The sequence below is a fragment of the Gymnoscopelus braueri genome (assembly GCF_963280865.1).
Source record: "Gymnoscopelus braueri genome assembly, chromosome: 2".
Lineage (NCBI taxonomy): Eukaryota > Metazoa > Chordata > Actinopteri > Myctophiformes > Myctophidae > Gymnoscopelus > Gymnoscopelus braueri.
Genome location: NC_137604.1, coordinates 29,322,848 through 29,345,542, shown reverse-complemented (window position 1 = coordinate 29,345,542; position 22,695 = coordinate 29,322,848).

Below are 22,695 nucleotides of genomic sequence, written 5' to 3'. Positions count from 1 at the left end.
TAAGTCTAATTGTTCCCACAAACACTACATTGGTGACCCCGATGGCCTTGGATGATTCCAGAGTTATCTTCTGACATGTTGACTAATGCAGTCTCACTGAATTGGCAGGAATTCTGGCCATAACAAGCAGCGCCGTGGTTTGCCCAGTTTGTGCCGAGGGACATCAGCGTGGATGATCATCGCTTCACGCAGCAGCGTGATGGGTTTGCTCACAGATCCCCCAGAATGTGACAAATACACTATTAAAGACTTATCTCTTTGAGACATTTGGCTTAACTGAGTCTGAGCACGCTAAGCAATTGCTCTTTCTGCCCAGTCTCAGTGAAGCCTTATACTGTGTTGCACGACGGTGTCCTGCACCGAAAATAGCTAATCTACAAGCTCACGATGCATCGTAGATGCTACGCTTTGTGAGCTTGTATATCTGCTATTTTTGACGTGCGGCACTGTCGTACAACGGAGCATAAATTAAGCCTGAGGCTAAACCTTCCGGATTGATGCCACATGCTAGCACTTTCGGACAATCATAAACCTTGTTTCATCCTCAGAGAACTGTTAAACATCCTGAACGAGTCTAGTCAGCAGTGACTAACAAAGGCATTACAGCCATGTTGTGTTCTGGTTAAGGAAGTCAACAAAAAAGGTTCACACCACCACGCAAGGGCGTTCTGTTTTTGTGCTTTCTGCTGCCTCCATTAACCTGGTCAACAAAGCAAGGCACTCAGGGGTTTTTACATTTATCATTGTACAGTGAGGTGCAAACGCCACATCTTGCCGCCCACTGCATGCACTTTAAGTGCTGTGGGGGAAGCCAGGAAGTGAGGTCTGGGAGGTGAAAGGCCATCCTGCAGCTCGAGACTACCAGTCTGTGGCAAATGTTTGGTGAGCCTATGTTTCGAGAGAGAGAGAGAGAGAGAGAGAGAGAGAGAGAGAGAGAGAGGTTATCTTTTGACAGAACGATGATATTAATGATATGGTTGTGCTTACTATGGTCAGAAATTTCGCACATTTCTGTTGAGTGAGTGAGAGAGACTGTCCTTCGTGTATCTCAAGAACCATCTAACCATTCACATTCAGCCCGCTCACGGCAATCATCATTTATTGTTTTCAGGTTGATGTCCCCCAGTGTGTAATTTGTTGTTTAGTTTGCCTCCAGCAAAGAACCTCTGTGCAGTGTGTGTCATTTCTGATAACTAATGATAATAATAATAACAGCTTGAACCCAAGGACGTTTTACATCAAAAACAATGAACAACCAACAAACAAACAAACAACCAAACAAAACAACAACCAACTATTTGCCATAATATGCCTGAGAGAATAGGTGTCTTTTCAAGGCAGCCTTAAAAGAGTCCAGTGTTGGAGCATGGCGAAATCCCTATTTGGGGATATGTAGGCTAAGTGCTTTATGTTGTGTGTTTTGTGCTTCTGTTTTTTTTATTTAATTCCGTTTTGTGTCATTGTATACTATAAGTGTTAATCTGATATAGTTTTGTACAGTGTTGCTTTTTTATGATTGTGAACATTTGTGTTTGTGCTGGTTTCACTAAAAGTCAGTAGAGTCAGTCAACTGTACCAAGGTGGTCCTGTCTATTTGTTCTGACCGACAATCAGGGGCGAGTGCCAAGTATCCCCCACCTACAGTCCCGTTAGCTCTCACCTACAGTGCTGTTCTGCTGAGCTTATAGTGTATTATGACCAGCACTTATACTACCTCATAAACCTTGTCATACGTTGTTATGCATGTTATGTTATGTTGTTATGAGTATTATGAATACTTTTAAGTGCATTATGATGCATTATAAATGTGATTATAATGGATTATAGACCCGACCTTGAAGTAAAGTGGACAGCGCTACACTACAGACTGGGGTCAGAATAGTGATTCAGCACAATGGACAGCGCTACACTACAGACTGGAGAAAGAGGCCTGTTTACATTAGAACTGCATGGGGGAGGAGTAAACCCATTAACACACACACACACACACACACACGCACGCACACACACACACACACACACACACACGCACACGCACACGCACACGCACGCACACACACACACACACACACACACACACACACACACACACACACACACACACACACACACCATCTTCTCACTGATAAGCATTAAAAGTTGGTTATGATTGGTTACAAGTCTAGATACAGCTATAATGCATGTAATAAACCATTTAACACCCACCCCCTCCCCTAGTCCCTTGTCAACCTGTTCTCACTCCCAAGACGCAGATTTTTCCCTGCATGGCTACTATTTTCGTCAAACAGGAAATTGTATATACGTCCACTAAATGATACCCAGAGAGGATAAACCTGTACCCCTCTAGTGGGTCTATCTTTTTCCTTCTCGCACATCTTTGTCACCTTTTTCACCCCGAACCAGAATGTTGGGAAGGGGCCTTGGTGCCACGCATTAGTCATTTAGTTAGGGGGGGGGTAAATAAATAATGTCTGTCACCTTTTTGGGCTCTCACTAATTTGCAATCCTGGTCTAGTCAAGCCAGCTGCTGATGGTGTTTGCCAAGGAGGCAGCCATGCTCCTTAACAGCTTGGAGGCGATTAACGTCACGTGCATGTACAGTAATGAACCATCCATGACTCAGGGAGCAAGTGAAGTGCAGCTGAAGAATTCAATACAAAATCCAAAGCAAGAGTACAGAATCAGCCGACATAAACACGGTCAAAGGCAGAGCAGAGTTCAGCAAAAAGACGAGGAAACCAAAATAATCCAAGACGTTGTTAAAGTTGTTAGGTGGTGCGCCTCGTTCTGCTCTTTGCCTTGGGTTGTCTCCCACAGTATAGCAGTTTGCTCGCCATCAGTTCCGGCCGGGTGCCTGACACAGTGCCCAGCCAGCCAGATCCTTCTCTCTTGACCTTGTCTGTGACCCGTGGGAGGCCTCCGTAGGAGTCCTCATTTCTGATGTGGTCCACCCATGTGACATCAAGAGCCATTCGTAGCATTCTTGTGTAGACGCCATCCAGGGCCTTTTCCTGCTGTACCATGTCTCGACCCCATACAGCAGTACTGATTCGAATACAAACACGAACAGCCGCCTCTTGCTCAAATGTTCACGCTCTCCTCATCCCGCTTAACGCATTCCAGGCCAGTGCCCTTCCGACCTTATGATCCTGTTCCGTCTAGGCAGCCCTCGATGGAACAGGATGAGGTCCGAGCAGAGTGACCCGTATGCCTCGCTGTTCATGCCACTCCCCCTTCATTTCCTGTGTTGGTGGCCAGTAATTGGTATTCTCTGAGTGAACAGTATGTCTTCTGTAAGTGATACAAATCTATACCTGAGTTCCTTCATAAAACTGGGGGACTATATAGTTAGGTATAAGGACTAAGGAATCCATGTGAACTGGGAGCAGGTGTGAGTGGTTAATGGAGAACAGCTGTCTGTGGTTAGAAGATTTGTGATGATGAGATTGTTGGCATGACAGTTTAGCCTCGAATTAATTACTTAGATGGCAATTATTAACGGATAACCATTCCAAATACCATCATAGCAAAATATTAAACATTGCTTTCATTCTCTGCCAGGCTGGAGCGGCCGTGGGTGGGGATTATGTTTTCACTCCTGTGAGTCTGCCTGTGAGCAGCTAATCTCGAACAACGCTGGACGGAAGGAAGAGCGTCCACCCCAAATATTTCAAATCGGCTTCAGGGTGGTTACATAACAGCCCACTTTACGTTTTGGTCTATCTCTTGAACCGGCTGTACAATGTAAAATAACAAAATACCCCCCCCCCCCGCCCCCCTCGGATTCCTTGGATCAGGACGAAACTCGTGTAATTGGATTTTACCTCAGTGAGCAGCAGTGCTAGCTGCAAGCACATCTCATATTCTGTGTCCCAATGAACCCTGCAGTGGGTTCCTGGGATCTTTCTTGTCTGCCAGCCTCAGGGTTGTCAGGGTGGGCAGTTACACTCACTGTACACCCACGACTCTGTTGCCATAAATTTTGCAGCTGACAAAGTGGTGGTGGGCCTGTACACACAACGGAGAGAAGGCCTACCTGGGGGAGGTGCCAGGTTAACAGTCTCTTCTTGAACTTCCGTAAAACCAAGGAGATAATCATGGACTTCTGTGTGCAATGTCAGAGGACCTACACCCCCTCATGATCAACGGGACACCAGTGGAGAGGGTGAGATTTTCACGTACTGTGTGTGCACATCACTGAGAACTTGTCATGGACAATGCAAACAGACACTGTGGCATGTAGACGGCTATAGCAATGCCTGTATCACCTCAGACAGATGAGAACATTCAACATTTAAGGGGTCTCTTAAGTCCTGAAATCCTTCTACTCTTCTACTCAGAGTCCCATACCAGTCAGTGGCCTTCACTGTCTACGTAGCTCCTACCTCGCTACCTGGACCTGCGAGCCTTCAGAGGGTGGTGCGGTCTGCCGAGCGCGCCCCCCCCGGGGACGTCCCTCCCATCCCCGCAGGACGCATAGCAGGTGTTTTAGTAGAGCAAAAAGGATTCTAAAGCAATGGACTGTTTGTACATTTCACCAGGAAGAGACACAGCAAGATTTTTTTGTCCCCCTGAGGCTATCAGAGCCTTGAACAATGACAAGACAAGACAAGACAAGACAAGACAAGACAAGACAAGACAAGATAAAACCCCTAGAAAACACAACTTTTTGCTCACAACAGTCTTTATTCTGTTACTTTTTGTACTTTATATTGTATTATGTATTATACAATTTACTGTGTAGCCTAACGATCCGTAACCTAGGTTATTACAAATATTTATGTTCTAATATTATGCTTTGAACGCAACAACTGCATATATGGCTTAATAATTCTCCCTTCACATTCTGTACACTCCCCATTGCTGCTAGAAGTATTTTCTTAACGTGTATTGAAAAAAAGAAGAGGAAATGCATGACTTGCAGTTCAAGAAAACATCACTGTAGTAATTCAAGGATTCCAAGACAATAATCTGTAGTTAAGTCTGAAACATGAACAGCTGCTCTCCCCTTTGTTTTAGAAAAAGAAAGGTAATCAAATGTAACGCTGAATATATGGGCTGGATCTTTATTTTTGTGAATGCAACTGCATGTTAATGAGGAGCTGAGCGGTCATGTAGTCATAGTGTGACATTTTTTCACTGTTAAGTGCATGGTATGTTCCTAAAAGTGTCTCCAAAAAGTTGCTCATGACTTCTTCCACTAATCAGAACCCCAGTGGTCAGTATACAGTATATAGACATGCTATGTTCTGTCGCCTATTACTTAATAGGGAATTACTTAATTAATTGTGTGACGTCAACGTTCTCTTTCTATATGTGTGATAATACTTGAGAGCACAGAACTCAAACAAGCATGTACTCCATTATCCTTTTAGGAAGGACAGACAGATCAACCGACTGACCAGCAAAGTGGCTCATATAGTACAAGTAATCTACATGCATTAAACCATTATTTTTTTAAACAACAGTAAAATATTAAATGTGCTCTTCAACCACAGCATCCATATTCTGGGAGGGACATTAGCCAAAAATAACGGATCTACAAGCTCACAACGTATCGCGTTACAACGCATTGTGAGCTTGTAGATCGGCAATTGTTTGCCGAAAAGATTTGGTTTAGACTGAAAAGAGCAGTCCAAGTGCAGAGCCAACCCAGGTCCAGTTTACTAAGTCTGGAGAGTTTAAGTGGTTTAAAATCGTCTTTGAGCTTTGTTTTGATGGCATATGAAGGCACAGGAAAACATGCATTTGATTCTGATTTGTGCTGAGTTACTAAAAGGCTTACTTTGTAAAATGCCCTTACTAGTTTTGTTGCCATGACAGCTGATGTGGCTCAAGTGAAGAACTTAATATTTGAGTTGGCAACAATCTTTGCAAGGAGGATGTTTGACTGCATGATGTGTGCTCTCTCTAGGCAATGGTGGAAGAAGTACTCAGATATTTTACTTAGGTAAAAGTAGTAGCAATACCCCAATATAAAAGGCTTGTGTTCAAAATGTTACTTGAGTAAAAGTACAAAAGTATTGGCATCAAAATATACTCAAAAGTAAAAGTACTAATGTTTGAAAATAGCCTATGTATAAAATAGGGCTAAAGTTGTTAATGTATGTTTTATAATATAGTAATTTATATCTGCAAAGTAACTAGTAACTAAAGTTTTCAAGTAATTGCAGTGGAGTAAAGTACAAGATATGCCTCTGAGATGTACATTACCGTACATTACATTACAGTCATTTAGCAGACACTTTTATCCAAAGCGACTTACAATAAGTGCATTCAACATAGGTAGGCAAGAAAACTACTAATCACCAGAAGTCTAAAGTGCATTCTCTTCTAAAACAAACAACTAAAAGTATACCTAGCGCTAAGGTAAAAGTGCAATATATCAGCTACCTACTTTCTAACAGATGAGACAAATAGGAAAATCAAATGAGCAAGAGATAAAACAAAGTATATCAAATAAATAAACAAGAGCTCTTACAAATAATTGACAACAAGTAGGCAAGGCTAAGAGGAAGGGTCAGGGTAGTGTTTCCTGGTGGGTTTTCAGCCTGCGGCGAAAGATGGGCTACTGTAGTGGAGTAGAAGTAAAAGTATTGCAAATTGGAAATACTCTAGTAAAGTAAAAAGTAACTCAAAATTGTACTTATGTACAGTACTTATAAGTACATGTACTTAGTTACTTTCCACCACTGTCTCTGGGTCGTCCTCAGACTATAATGTACATCTGTCAGGTAACAACAGCAGAGACTCAACAGAGTTGCCCGCTTGTGTAAACAAAAACTGGAGGGACACTACAAAAGAAAAGAGCAGTGAAGAACAGCAGGGGATTGTTCCCAGTTGGCATACATACAAACGGAGGTCAAAGAGGGTCAAGCAAACTACAGTAAGTATACACTTTTATTCAAGCGTCAGAAGGTGGCTGGTTCAATCTTTTAATGAAGTCTAAAATAAGATTCTTCTTGATAATACAGTATTCAGAATGGTCTTTGTTGTGTATCTTGAGTCTATGGCCTCATTTCAGTGAGATGAAAAAAAGAAATGCAAGAAACTTTTTCATCAGCTTTATTGCGACAGTGGTTATTTTTCATCCGGACAATGTGGGGAAAAGATGATCGCCACTTGAGATTGTGTACAGTAAACAGTTATAATGAATTGCTCGCCAAAAATGTTGCTTCTGTGGGAGTTAAAAATATGCACTGTGCGCACTGGACTATTCTACATACAGCTGCAAATTCCCAAACTCCCAACTATGAAGGGCCTGACTCCTGTGGTATGTGTGCATGCGTGCGTGCGTGTGCGCGTGTGCATGGGTGCATGCGTGCGTCAGTTTGGAAGGATGGAACAGAGACCAACAAACAGCCGACTGATGTAACACATTTACTATCAACTATCAAGCATTATGCACTGGAAAACCTATTTCCCTTGTAAAACATCACGCACAGGGTTACAGAAAAGGTGAAGCTAATTAACAACAACCACATTAACATCTTTCAAGGGCTTCAAAGGCAGGGAAAATTTAAATGAACACATATTTGCTTTGATTAGCCTGACTTCAAAGCTTCATGACAAAGCCTTGAAGGACCATGCCGGTGGTCATGGCATGTTTAGCCCACTGACAACTCATCTGAACTCATGGAATACTTGAAATGACTGCCAATCACTTTCCAAAGCATTCCATAGTCTGTTTGATTTTCAATTGTAGAGACTTGAACCTTGCTTACCTTGCTTGTGGTATAGGTAATCCAACATACCTGTGTGGTTATTTACTTATTTATTTTTGTCAGTTATCATTGCATTTTATTGCATTTTAAATAAAAAAATAAAATGGAGGAAAGAAAGTGGTCTATCTTTATATAGGATGTGGCCCGAAGTATAGTATATACTGATGCCAGTATGCCACTACTCTTAACTATACAATATATCAAAAATACAACTTCACGACACTGCAAATTGTTTCTGCCAATAGCATGTTTTCATTCCCTAGCACTCTAATCCTATGGCCACATTTTGCACTATTTGAAAAGTACTCTGGAAATATCTGCTAGTTGCCTATATTATAATTGTAAATTGTGAAGGTATCAAACTCATTTTCATCATCATCGTCATCATTATCATTATCATCATTATGATGATTATTATTATTGTGAATATTATGATTATTATTACTATTTACATAATACGCCCATGTGCTAAGACTAAGACTACTTTACAAGGGCAGACTGTCTGGAAATGATTCAAGATTGTATTGTTACATACGTAAAATTATTGGAGTTCGGCTGCTCAATATTGCAGCAAAATATCCCAAAAAATTCAATAAGGTAAGAACACTAATAATAGTAAATACAAATAACTAAAATATACATGAGAGACACTTAGACAATCGTTGAAATAAGTTGCAATAGTGCAGCCTTTCTAATTGACCTGCTACGGTTGTTAGCTCTTCAACTGTAAATAAACTCAAGCTTTGGGAACAGTTTGTTCGTGCAATATTTGTAGATGCTGCCATTGTTGCCAATTGCTTACTCATGACCTCAGCTGCCACTTGAATTTTCTGTTAGCAGTACTTTGCACTTTCCTGATCCTTTATGAGGACTTGTGCATTAGCTTTACTGCTGCTGTAACCTGGTGTGCTCTTCACAAGTCTGTCACTGCTGCGCCTCTCAGGGGAGGAGGCTGAGTGTTGTGAAAGACTAGAGGGGAAGGGGAGTCTGTTTTTCTCAAGTTAAACTTAAAACTAACTTTAGAAGATGTGCAGTTTATGTGCAGTTTATGTGCGAGAGTGTGTGTGTGTGTGTGTGTGTGTGTGTGTGTGTGTGTGTGTGTGTGTGTGTGTGTGTGTGTGCGTGCGCGCACACACACGTTTAGCCCTGTTAAAAGAACAACAAAGGATTGATTGACTGTTTCTTTCTTATGCAATCAGTAGTGTTGAATAAAGAGAAGTGGTAAAAAAAAAAAGGTAAGGATTAACCTCAGCCTTAAGTTTCAATGTCAAATGGATGAGAATGTTCATTACCTGGATTTCTGATTGTAGGAATATTGGTCTACGAGATACGCAACAGTAATGCCACGGCAGATCAGCAAATAAATAATAATATAATAAAACTATTAAATAATAAATAATAACAAATGTAGAGGTTTGGCAAATGCATGGCCTGTGTACTATTGTGAGTTTTTAAACAGCTGCAAGCCATGAGCAGTGAAAGAATGTGGAGAAGAAGAATGTAAACATCAGTGGAAAAAAGGGAGCGAGCATGAGAAAGAGAGAGAGGTTAAGACAAACAGGGAAAGAGATGGAGAGAGTAGTACAGCATGTGAAGAAACAGAGGGCTCCCAAGAGAACATAATGGAGAGATTGGCATTAAAGCCTGACACGTGCCACCACAAATTCTGACCCCAGGACAACAAAGGAGAGGTAATGGTAACCATAAATAAATGTGGTTTGTCACTTACAGTGTCTATATGTGCGTGTGCATGCGTGAGTGTTTTGTGTGTCTGCGCCTGTGCCTGTGCCTGTGTGTGCGTGCGTGCGTGCGTGCGTGCGTGCCTGCGTGTGTGTGTGTGTGTGTGTGTGTGTGTGTGTGTGTGTGTGTGTGTGTGTGTGTGTGTGTGAGCGTGAGCGTGTGTACGAAACCCTCTGAGGAAGATGGCTGAGGTGTGGCAGTAAAACAAAGCACAGAAGTATATAATAAAATAACAGGTTGACTGTTAGGGTGTGTTAGAGGTGTAAGACTCGCCAGCTAAAAGATCAATAACTCTAACGGATTTATGTGGAAGGCAAACTTTTGCCCCCTTGCTCCACTCTTTCTTCTACTGACAGTGTTGTTTAATACACAGTGGTATTATCCAAGAAGAGGCACCAGCAATTTAACTTAATGACAACCATTCTCACGGGGGAGACCGTGTTTAACCACATGAACCCTAGCATATTCTGGGCATGTTATATTACAGGTGAACCAGCATGCAAGAAAATTAGTGGGCCACAGATAGAATCCTGGGGCATACCCCGGTCAACTAAGTATAAAATGTTTAAGTGATTAATCCACAAAGCACCTCCTTCTAACATCCACACCTGTGCATAAATACAGCACACAATTTAAACGCAACCACCATTAACACATTGAGTGGCAAAAACGGCCCTGGCTGTTTTTCATAATCCAACCCTTGAGTGCCAAAAACGGCCATTAAAAAAACACCAGGAGATGTCATTTTTTGAAGATTTAGACTCCTATCCACTTCCTGGTGAACGCATTACTTTAAAAGCCTGTATCTCGGCTCCTGCTCCTGATGTTTTTTTTTTACTATGTATTTTTGGCGAAACATGCTATTTTCAACTGGCTGCAACTATGGAACGGATTACCGAATGTTTGTTTTTTTTCTGGATTCTACGAGACCCCTGTGTGTGTAATGAGGGGATCAGGACGGTGATCACGGAAAATATTTTGTGACGATTGCAACGATTTTAAAAATCGTTAAATATGCTGGCACTGGCTGTACCCTTAAAAAACCTCTGGCACTTAATGTGTTAAGCACTTTGCAATCAAACTATTATACTAAATATAAATAAATAAAACAAGACGTACATGATGCACAATTAATTTCTCCATCCATAGCAGTCTTCCTCTGTGGAACTGACCTGGCATGTAATTTCAAGGCTGAAAGCTGGAGCAATGGCTATGGGTGGAAGGTGACCTCTATCTCCTGGGCACCTCAGGCCTAGTAGGGTGCAGTTACAGATTGTCCTAGCTAAGATTGTTCCAGCGTGATTCACTTTATCGTCTATTGTCGTTCGAAAAGGGTCAGATAAAGGTTTGCGTGCATAACTCAATTGATGTGCACAGGACAGGATTGATCTTTGTGTCTGTGCAGCTTGTCTAGTATAGCTGCTAGCAAAGCACACTCCATGCCTGTGGCACACATGTGTGTGTGTCTTGCTTGCATGCGTGCGACTGCGTGCGTGCGCGCGTGCACTGTTTTCAAGAGCAACTGGGCCAAGTGTGAATACAATGAATACATGTCCTCCATGGTGACAATGAGAAGTAATATTGTTGTAATGTAATGGTGGGCTCTTAAAAGAGTTATCTCTCTGGTGGGAATTCTATGCTCCACAATTATTTTATTATATTGTTCCCATATCTGGACTCTCACCTTAGGCTATCTCTCTGGAACTACATTGCCCAGGCATGCTTTATTACATTCTGCCTTAATGCACATAAAGTTGTGTACTGCTAAATTGACTGATGAATACAGTAGTTGACCATCTGCTGTTTGTCTGGCACTACCCACTTTCACTGCATGTGATGTTCTGATGTCGCTAGTAGGCTGCAGGCACATACTGTTACCACGTCTCTGCATCATTGTCACCAAAGCCTCAATTCTTCTTCTTGGGGAACAAGTTGATTCTAATCCTGATTTAATACACTCAACACAGAAAACACTAATTAATACAATCTGTGTTTCTCTAAGGCTGCATGGCTTTATCAATATGTTTACAAATGATAGGAAAAGCTGATGTGATTCATGTTCCCAAGCCTGCTGAGAGTGTACCAGTCCTAAGTGACACGTTTAGCTGAAGACGCCGTGCGTCAAACAGCCTTAATGACATACTGTGTTAGCGGTTGTACCTATGAGCAGCACTTCCCACAGGCATTTGTATTTGTGCTGAAGTAGGTGTTCTGGGCAATATTTTAGTAAGAAATTCTTGGTTTACTGTCCCATGGCGTCCTCGCTGTTACAAGTACAGCAACAAAGACAATTTTAGTCAGTGAGGGAATCGAAGAGCAAATAATTTACTGTTGAGTACATAAGAATCATGTTATTCTTCACAACCATGCAAATATATATCCCTCAGTCACTGTCCACATGTCAAAGGCCTTGGTAGGCCTACTATCTCTACACTAGTCAAAGCCATCTACTGTTTGAAAATTACAAAATAAATAAGGAAACAGACTGCCTACTAGTCTCTTTTGTCTTATTTTTGATTATTGATCAGAGACTTTAGCATATCCTTGTCCTGGAATCAAGGACCTTTGTGCTTGGCTGGACCCGGGTGGGACCAAATGACCACGGCACGCACAACAGGTGACCAATGAACACCATTAGAGTGCATTGGAACATGTGAAAGGCCTAAGTAAAAGTACTTAAAAACTGTACTGTGCAGTACTTGAGTAAATGTACTTAGTTACCTTCCACCACTAGAAGCATGAGTAAATGTACTCAGTTACTTTCCAGTACTAGTAGCATGTGACTGTTATCACTGTTTGTGAAACAGAGAGAGAGAGAGAGAGAGAGAGAGAGAGAGAGAGCGAAGGATTGTCTGGTTTTAACTTTTTTGCGAAGTGCATGAGCCAAATGCCCTTGATTATTAGCAGGAGGGTCCATGCAGAATGTCTTGCAGTTTGAATTGGGTTTCTACTAGGTGTAAGTATGTAGGACTAGTAGCGTGCCAAAGTTTTGGGAAGATACTATAATAATTATAATAGTGAGGAGGACCTAAGTGCACACAATGAACGGCAGAGGTGCCTGCTACAAAACTGTTTGGTAGCCCAGGCACGGCCTCATTCAACCTGGGTACTAGGCTTCACAATACTGCTACCTCTGGTCTAACACTGGTTCAATCCTCAATGTTCTTTTACCCATTTGTAACTCTTGAGTGTGTACAAATGTAACCAAATGAACCCATACACTCAGGATTTTGTTGATGTTGAGATATGAGTGCTGAAGCTGCAGAGCAACGCAGCAGTGCAGTCAGCGGCATGATGTCAATGTGTCCTGTTCCCTCTGTGTCACAGCTGTCTGAGCACCCCTGCTGCCCTTGCTAAGTGGTCAGGAACAGGAGAGGTCAGTGGACTGTCACAACTTTGGCCACGAGGACACATTTTATCAGCCAAAATCTTTATTCCCTCCTTTCACCTCTCCTGGATCTAACCCTTGTGGATAGGAAATCTATGACCATCTAAAACATAATGTATTCCCATTTGTTAGCATATAATAAAGTTACTGTATGTACCATAAACTGATTAGATGGTGTATTTAAGTAAGGAATATATGAGAACCTACAGTGTCATATACTATACATTCCATAGGCTATTATGGAGAATCAATACTACTGCAGGCCATAGCTGAAAGTTCTATTGGAAATTACCACATGTACAGTATAGGACTTTAAAAACAATTTTAATATGCTAATCCCTGCCCAAAGGTTGCAGCTATTATTATAGTCAAAGTTTTCCACGCTTCTCCTCCAATCTTTTGCGGTAGATGTGTAAATTATGTATAAAGAACTATGCCAGCTTCATCAGGAACTGTGTGCTTGTATTTTTCTTTCTAAGTGATGTTTTATAGTTTAATTGATATAGATTATATAAATATGTATTAGATTTATTAGATTATACAATTTTATTTAATCACATTTTCCAGTGTGGGTATATGGCAAAACTGGCGGAAGCGGACACATTTCAAGATCCACCCTCCTATTTATATGTCGTTATGGCCTAATTAACAATTATCAAGTGTTTTCGACACTGACTCAAAAGTGTACTTGTTATACATCATTACTTTTATGAGGTTCGAGTCAGATCCTGAGGCCTGGATCAACTCAAACATTACTTTGGGGAAGAAATAGTCCTTCCTGTATTCAATTCTGAATAACATATTAATGCCCTCCATGCAAATGAGATTTCCACATGTTAAATAGCAAAACAAAATGGTCATGAGAAAAAGATGAATTACCTGTCCCATTGAGTTCCCTCCACACCTGGCCTGAATTACTGCCCGCTCTTCCTCATAATCATAATCAATTAAGTCTATTTTCATTTGTCGTAGACTATACTAGGTAACTTTAAAAAAAAAACTAAAGTTAAATTGTAAATCTTTTGTGAGTGGCAAATGTTTCACAACACCCACTCCATGAATTTAACCCCCGAAAGCATTTTATAAACATATTTTCTATTGAAACGGTGGTGGGGCGCCCTTCCCGCGAAAATGACGTCATCCGGTCGGAAACGGAAATACAGCGGTTTCCTGTTTGGCCAGGAACTAGCGCGCTATTAACAAAAAGGAATCTCACGCCGTTTTTTTTTTGGTATTATAGGATTTGAAAATGGAAAAACAACAGCAAAAGAAAACACAGCTCACGGTAACTAAAGCTCCTCTGGCTAAGAGAAACGATCCGCAGATAGTTTAAAAAAATTAAAAGAACGTTTTTGCAACGCTTCCGCCTTCCGGTGAAAACAAATGGAATTCTGGGTAATGCAGGACTCAGCAAAATAACTGCAATGACGGTAGTGACCAGCAGAGGTTGCTAAAAATGTTTTTCTTTTTTTTTTACCTGCCTTGTATTGCTTTAAAGCAAAGCAAAGTTTTACATAACGGACCCACAACAGTAACTTGGGACATGGAAGAGGAATTATGATTATGAGTTATATCCATTTCAATAGTTTCACTTGAATTTAATTAGTTTGTGTTGTAGCACTGCGTACAAACTAAACTGTCACATGTTTGTAAAGAAAGTGCATTTAAAAAAAGGTTACAGCTTACATAATATATACAAATATAAATCCATTTAACTGTAAAGCAGTGAGCAAACTACAGAGAGAAAAATTTAATGAATACACGTGCAGAGACATTTCTCAGCAGAGCCATTACAACGGGCGAGCACAAGAGGAATTACAAACAAAACGATATGTCAACAGACATTTAGTGTATTCGGTGTACAAATTAGGACAGATTTGTAAATTAGGATGGACTTCCTCTACATGTTAACAGCCCCAGCAGATTTCCCTATTGTCTCTGACCAATGGAACATCATCAATCTGGCTGAAGGGTAAAAAAAAGAAAAAAGAAAAGGGTATTTAGAAGTTGGGGTCTTTTGCTCAAGCTACTACTGTAGATGTCTTTTAATCTATTCCATGATGAGGGCTACACTTTAAAAGCCTTAATAGCACATGCAATTTGCAGCCTGTCAACTACTGATAGCTGTTATTCAGTTGCAAATCGACATAAAGTTACGTATGCCTATTGAAACACAAATCCATTAGGGAAGTTGAAATCGATTGTTGGAGCTGCTCTTTTCACAGCACAGAGGACAATCTTAGTAGTCATACTAAGCTGGTAGAAGTGGCGTAAGGTGGTTACAACGGGCCCCAGTGCACGCTATAGGCATATTATGAGGGGCCCAATAGTGCATGCATTAGGGCACCCAGTGCACGAGTAAATACGACTTTATTTTCCTACATTTTGTTTTTAATTATTACTATTTCAAAAGATAAAAATGAGAAATGTTTCATGTTTAATTTTTTTGTTTGTTTTTGTTATCCATTAATTAGAGGGAATAAAGGCTTTTACCGCCTGGGCACTTAGGCTGGTAGTCCAGTCTGACAGTGTGTCGGGGGTTTGACTCCCCCATCCAGATGGCCTTTGCTGCATGTCGCTCCCCTTCTTCTCTCCCCATTTCCTGTCAGCCTACTGTCCTGTCAATAAAGGCATAACATCGTTAAAAAAGAAAATAGCAGAATCAAGCAGATCTACAAGCTCACAATATGTTGCATTGCGACGTGTTGCGAATAGTTTAAATTAGTTAACATTTTAATTAAATGCAGATCTATGTGTGGTGGTTCTACTATAGACTGAAATTCACAGAGGGCTGAGTAATATTAATTCAATGAGAGACTAATTATACCTAAAAATGGGTGCACTTTGTTATTTACTAACTTTCTGCCTGCTGTGAGGTTCTCAAATCACAAGCTAATAAACTAGTGTTGGTTCACAATAGCAGCCATGTTGCTGCTAGTGAAGAGGTTGTTTCAGATGTATTATCCATGCCGTTTTCAAGGTCAACTGTAACTGAAAAGTTGGAGTTAGGCAGAAGATTAAGACCCACCCTAGAGCTTAATTTGGTGCAGAAAACTAAAGACTTTGAAAGGCATTTCAACTCTTCAATACCCATGGCTCAACCAGGATGCAAAAGCATTACTGCTGGGATTGTTTACTTTTTTTTGGCACAGAAAGGGTACTGAGCCAAAGATAGATTTTCTGATTCAGATAGTGTGTCCAACTTCCAAGTGAGCCCATCAATGCTTCAAGTCATCTGAAAGCTACGATTATTCACCTTTAAATTTTGAGGACAGCATAGATAGAGCTCCAGCTGGATGAGCAACAATGAATGGATGCCTTTGCTCAAAAAGTACTCAACTCCAGTACTTGTGTCAAATTATTCTGGTCAAATATTACTCAACGACAGTATAAGTGAAAGTTAATCTGTCAAATGTGTACTTGTGTCAAAGTGGAGTTACAATAGCCTACTTGCTTTTAAAAATATATATATTTTAAAAACATGTGTGTTCTTGGGCAAGCAGGGGTTGCCATTCAGTTGCCTCTGCAAACAAGGCAAATTAACAGCAGTTGCTAGATGTAGTGGCAGAGTATGACAGCGAACTGCAAACTCACCTTGCCACAGTGTTCAGTGGTGTATCATCTACGATTTGATATCCAGTTCTGTCTGGCCAGGGTGGATGAGCGTCACAGAGCAACTGAAAAGGGGAAAGATAAGTTTGACAGGGTCTACGGGGAAAACAAATAAAACATATAATAAAAAACAGGCTTCGGTTTGCCCTCCAAGCGGCCATGGAGCTAAAGGAGACACACAATACAGGGAGCTCCACTGTAGTGTAATTGACAGCCTCCTAACAAAGATTGCCAACCGCTAGTGACCACAAAAATATGCAATTTTTCTGGATAATCAACAGTGACCATTTTCCCAATGCTTCCTTTTTTGATGGACAGCTATGGTGCATATTTTGACCAGTCCCAACTCTACACCGATCTCACTGTCATGTCTGACTTTGCGGGTAAGAGTCCAGCTGACATTGATCCGTTTATCCTCAAAAAAGAAGTGAAAGAATGCATGGCACAAGTGAAAACTCTCACATTCCTCATCCTTGACAATCCCTGTGGCCACTGCCTCTCTGGAGAGGTCATTCTCTGTGCTAAAGTGCATAATAACGTACTCGAGGAACACGACCGGGCAGGGCCAACTGTCAGACTTGGCCTTAATATCCACGAGAGGGAATTACTGGTGACATTAAAAGCCAATGATCAGTTGCATTATTGTGCCATCAACCACTTCATTCAAGAAGATAGGAGGATGGACTTCATTTCAAGTAGTGTGAAGGGTAAGTTATTTAAAAAACTTATAGGGCACCATGCCAACTGATTTTATTCTGTTGCTGGGTAAGAACCTGTTTTGTCTAGCTATAGGAAAAGGTCAGTTTTGGGCAAATTATTCAGGAAGAGTAATACGTTACTTGTTACTTTACTCAATTAGTTGCATTACTAGTTATATTATATTACTATATAACTTGTGCTACCCCCCTAGATAAATAAATAATAAAGTTGAATTGCTTTCTTTCTTTTCCTTATGCAGGATATTTGCTGTAGACCTACACCATCCTTCCTCCCATGTTGGATCTATACGTATAGCTTGAATTACATTTCAGGCTAATTATTGGCCCCCTTGTTTGTTTGAAACTTCTGTTGCTGCTGTGATGATGAATAATTAATTTGACAACTTCTCTTTTGATAATTGTACTGACTGCTCTAAGAACAAATATTGCAGCATATTAAATCTGTTCCCTCTTTTCATGAATGATTTAGTGCAAACAAACATGCCCATAAATTCGCAAAAAAGTTAAGAAGTTTTGGAATACAGGCTTACCTTCACAATTACATCTGGAAGGCCAGCTGTCACTGTCATCCGTGAGAGGGTGTCTTTAAAGGCAAGAGCCCTTGTTATCAGCAGGGTTGGTAACAAAGTCCCATAACAACAGTTATCCCCTTGTAAAAGTGTGTTCCCGCCGAAAGATCAAATATTTGTTCGAGCGGCACGATTACATACAAAGTCAATACAAAGATATCCAATAGTGCTGTCAGAGGCTTCATTATGGTTTCATTATCAGACACGTTTTATATTTGTTGTACCTTTGACTGAGACAAACTCAAAATAATGTCAATAGTTCCAGGTGTTGAAAGTAAACCTAATCTGATATCCTGCCTTAATCTTTTCAAACAATTAGCCGACGTGACGTGACCTTGCACCTACTCATGGACCTGCGCTGACCGGGCACAGTGGAAGCACTAACCTACACGCTGTACTGTAAGTACACAATTTGCGCGAGGGTGCATGCTTATAAAGAACAGACTTACAATCTAACAAAGCGTTGCATCGCAATGCGTTGTTATCTGGTAAATCTTTTTGTGTAATATGGAGCATACTGTAAACTGTAGTAGCCTGTAGTAGCCTGTAGTAGCCTGTCAGTAGTTACTCATTACTGGGGAAAGTAGGCATAATGTTACAGTGTCAAAATAATTACTTAACGCAATACTGCCCAACACCACTGGATAAGGTTTGTTTGGGAAAATGGTCATTGTGCAGAATTACCAGTCAATCTGTATATCTCTGCTGGCAGAAACCAGCTACTCCAAATGTTATTTTTTCAGGTAATGAAAATAAAAAAATTTTTTTCAGGAAATGAAGAAAACCTCATATTTATTTTAAAATAAAGCAATATTGCCTCATCAAAGTTGGTATTGTGACTTTATATATTGTCAGATACTTGCATGTGTCATTATATTATCACCACTTTACCTAAATCCAGCTCAAGTGGAGTTTTGTCCATCATTGATAAGAACAGCTGAAAATGGATCAAGCTCACAATGCATCACAACGCGTGAAACCGTTGGACAAACCATAACTCCACCCCCTCTCCTCTGCGTGGCACACAGAGCAGCTGCAGACTCGAGCAGAAGAAAACAAACTTTAATGAGGCAGGGTTTTTCCCCCGTAGTCTGTTAAAATTAACTACCCTACTGAAAAAAACAGCTAAGACCAGCTAAGACCAGCTAATAACAGCTAAAACCAGCAACCATCATGAGCTGTTTTTGCTGTTTTTTTTTCAGCAGGGTACGCAGTGTACCTGTTTATGAAACTGATGTTAAACAATTAATTATATTTAAAAAATCGATGAAAAATGTATTGTAATATTTAAAGCAGTACTTTAAATATTACAATAACTTTTGCAAAGAGGGGTTCACAGAGTTGCAGTTTAAGTAGAACTAGCGAGAGAAATTGTACATCGATTTTTGAAATATAGTTAATTGTTTTCATAACATTAGCGTCAGTGGTAAGTTTTATAAACAGGTACACTGCATAGTTACTTTTAACAGACTACGGGGGAAAAAACCCTACCTAGTTAAAGTTTTTTTTCTTCAGCTCGAGTCTGCAGCTGCTATGTGTGCCACTAAGAGGAGAGGGGGTGGAGTTAGCTGGTTTGTTCCGACGGTTTGACTAACCAATGGAGTTTTTGGAGGTTTTGTCAGAAGCAGTTTTTAATTATTTTCATTGGTTCAATATTTTTTTAACCAACACACAGACAAAAGGGTGTTCAATAGCGTTGATTTATGAAAACAGTTTACCAAGTCAGCAATTTTGTGGTAAACAAGCAGAAAACACAGCACTTTGCACCATGTTATCAGCTTGCCGGTTGTTGGCGGGGTTATTGTGCCGACAAACCGCCAATCAGCGTATGCCAATTTCAGTAGTCCACATGGTATAGTTATTACGAGGGGGAAATAGGCTCTCTCACTCTTGCTCTGCTACCCTCTCTTGCTCTCTCTCCAAACTCTGGTCTGACGTCTCACACAAAGTAAACTGTTGCTTAACAACACCGGTGTATGCTGATGTCAGGAATGTCCATAATGACACACAGACTGTTATTCCTGTCAGGAGGCGGAGATTATGTTTTTGTCCGTATGTGTATGAGTTCTGTTGTGATGCACCCACAGTATAAATTAAACAAAATCAAATATGTGGTTACTTAAACCACATTTCGTGTTGTGTTACTTAAACCACATTGGTGGTTTAAGTAACTTTTAATCACTTGCTCATTTTCCTTTAGTACTGCGCTGGCCTGCCTTGTGTATTTCCATGATGTCAGTTGCACACCCAAATACACAATTTATTTTAAATATTTTCAATACATCTGGTCTTTAAAGTGGCATGAAATAAATGAGCATCGTGCCTGTCACAGACATGCGCAGAGCAAGTTCTGTCAGGGAACTCAGTGCCAGAGGTGGGGACTTGGACTCGAGACTCGAGACTCGACTTGGACTCGAGTCCCGATTTTGATGACTTTAGACTTGCTTGATCAAATCAAAAATAGACTTGGACTTGCTTGGGACTTGAATGCCAAAGACTTGAGACTTGACTTGACTTGAACGCCAAGGACTTGAGACTTGACTTGACTTGAGCCCTCTTGACTTGAAAATGTTCAAGTCACTTAATACCTTACAGCAAGCCCAAATAATATTAAAAGGTTTAAAAAGTGTTGCATTAACCGGCCGTCAGTGATGCCTAGCATAGTGTTGCCAAGTCCGCTTATTTTCCGCAACGTTTTGGAGAAAAAAACGGCTTGTTTTTGGCTTGTTTTTTTTTGGTCGGTTTGCTTATTTCTCTCACGATACATGGCAACGCTGACAAACTCACAGTCCCATTGACGGTAACACAACAACAACGAGACAGGAGGACAGCACATAAATCGCCTTGTAATTCGTATTGATTCCCCGACATTAAAGTATCAGTATCAGTTCAATACAGGACACATCTTTTAATTTCTGTTAATTTAAACTGGTAACCTTAATCATGTAGTAGCGTGTACTAGCATCGCCTGTGTTCCACGTGTTGCACGTAAACAAACACATACCGGCTTTACTCCTGGCGTCGCTGCTTCTGGAGGTCTGGGTGGAAGAAAATGACGACTCCAGCAGTTATAGCTTATGGTTTTAAAGATTACGTGGTGGAGGACAACAAGACAAGAAAAGCAGTATGCAAGGCATGCGGTGCCAAAATCACAGATGGAATTGCAACTACCTCGAACTTCAATCGGCTCTTGTATAAGGTGCACAAAGAAATGTAAGTGGATCCAGATATAAGAAACCTAAGCTAATGTTCTACAAGTGGGAGGGAAAACATTATTGTAACTGGAGAGAGAGAGAGAGAGAGAGAGAGAGAAGACCTACTTCACATTAACATTACTGTGTGTGCTAAGTGCAAACTATAATAACCAGTGGTGGAAACAAAGTAACTTTCCACGTAAGTACATATACTCAAGTACTTTACTTAAGTACAATTTTTAGCTATATACATTCGGCCATTTGAAATTAGCCGAATAGCAGATCTACAAGCTCACAATAAGCTTGTAGATCTGCCTTTAAACCCTGTCCTCACGGAGGAAATTGAAAAGTACAGTATCTACATTATGTTGGTGGACTCCAGAACCCTTGTTTAATAATAAATGCAAATTGTGGAAAATGCTCATGATTTATGTAAATCTTTACATATCATTAATTAGTATTATGTCTTGGTGGGACTTGTTTGGGACTCGAAACAAAAGGTAAGGACTTGGTTGGGACTTGAAACAAAATGCTTAGGACTTGGTTGGGACTCGAAACAAAAAGTTCAGGACTTGGACTTGACTTGGGACCTGCCTGTGTTGACTTGGACTTGACTCGGGACTTGAGAGCAAAGACTTGAGACTCGACTTGGACTTGCAACATAGGGACTTTGTCCCACCTCTGCTCAGTGCAGTTGTTGGTGGCCTGCCATTGGACCACGTCAGCTACACGTACTCAGCTACACGTACTCATCCACACATACTCATCCACTCACACTCATTTCATTCTCAGACCGCTCCATTTAAGCTGTAAGTTTGCACTTCTCATTCTGCTTGCTTTTGCTGCACACACACAGTTACTGCTGCTGCGCTGCTGTTCATTGCTGTTGCTAAAATTGCTGCTCACCCTCCACCACCCCATGCTACCACCTTCTTTTTTCGATTAATCGTGCAGCACTACTGCCTGCCATGTTTTACCCTTCGGCAGTTTTTAAGCGGAACAGGAAAACAAGCTACAAAATCAGTCTACGGTCAGTTATGTAGAAAGTTAACTATTTTAGAGGTTGAGATTGCGGCCAGCTTTGGATCAATGCTCTGTGAGCCTGCTGGATTTGGAGTTCCGCTCCATCATGTAGTGTGAGATGATTTTTAAACAACTCAGAACAAAACAAATTCAGTCAGTGATCTCCACTTTTTATCCTCTGGTACTCCATAAATACGCAGCTTATTGCTCCCAGAATGGCTCTCTAAATCAACTATCTTGTCCTGTATTCTGTTCTGCTTCACGACTGTCAGCATGTGTCTTTTATCTCGCAAAACTTTGTCTTTAAACTCTGTATAGTCTTCTCTAGTTTTCTTGACATCATTTTTAAATTCACTACAGAAAGATGCCGTCTCATATCTCGTCTCATAACTAAGTCTTTTAGTTCTTTGGAGAGTAATGTCAGACCTAGCAGTGCATTTTTAAAAGTTGTTACAGTTTGTTAGCTTCTCCTGCCGTTGTTCCTTCAGGATCACCATTTTATTTCTGTTCGGTGATCTTTTGACCACATCCGTGTTTTCAGTCAGTTTTTGGCATACTGGCAATTCCTGTCTAGAGGAATACTCTTATTTTGCGGTGGTCCAAATCACTCCAATCTGAACAACAAAAAGGGAGAGGGTGCCCCACTCAAAAAAATCAATGCATTCAATAACACAACTAGAAAAAGTGCTCCTTGGAGCACAGGTCTCCGCCAGGTCAGATATAGGT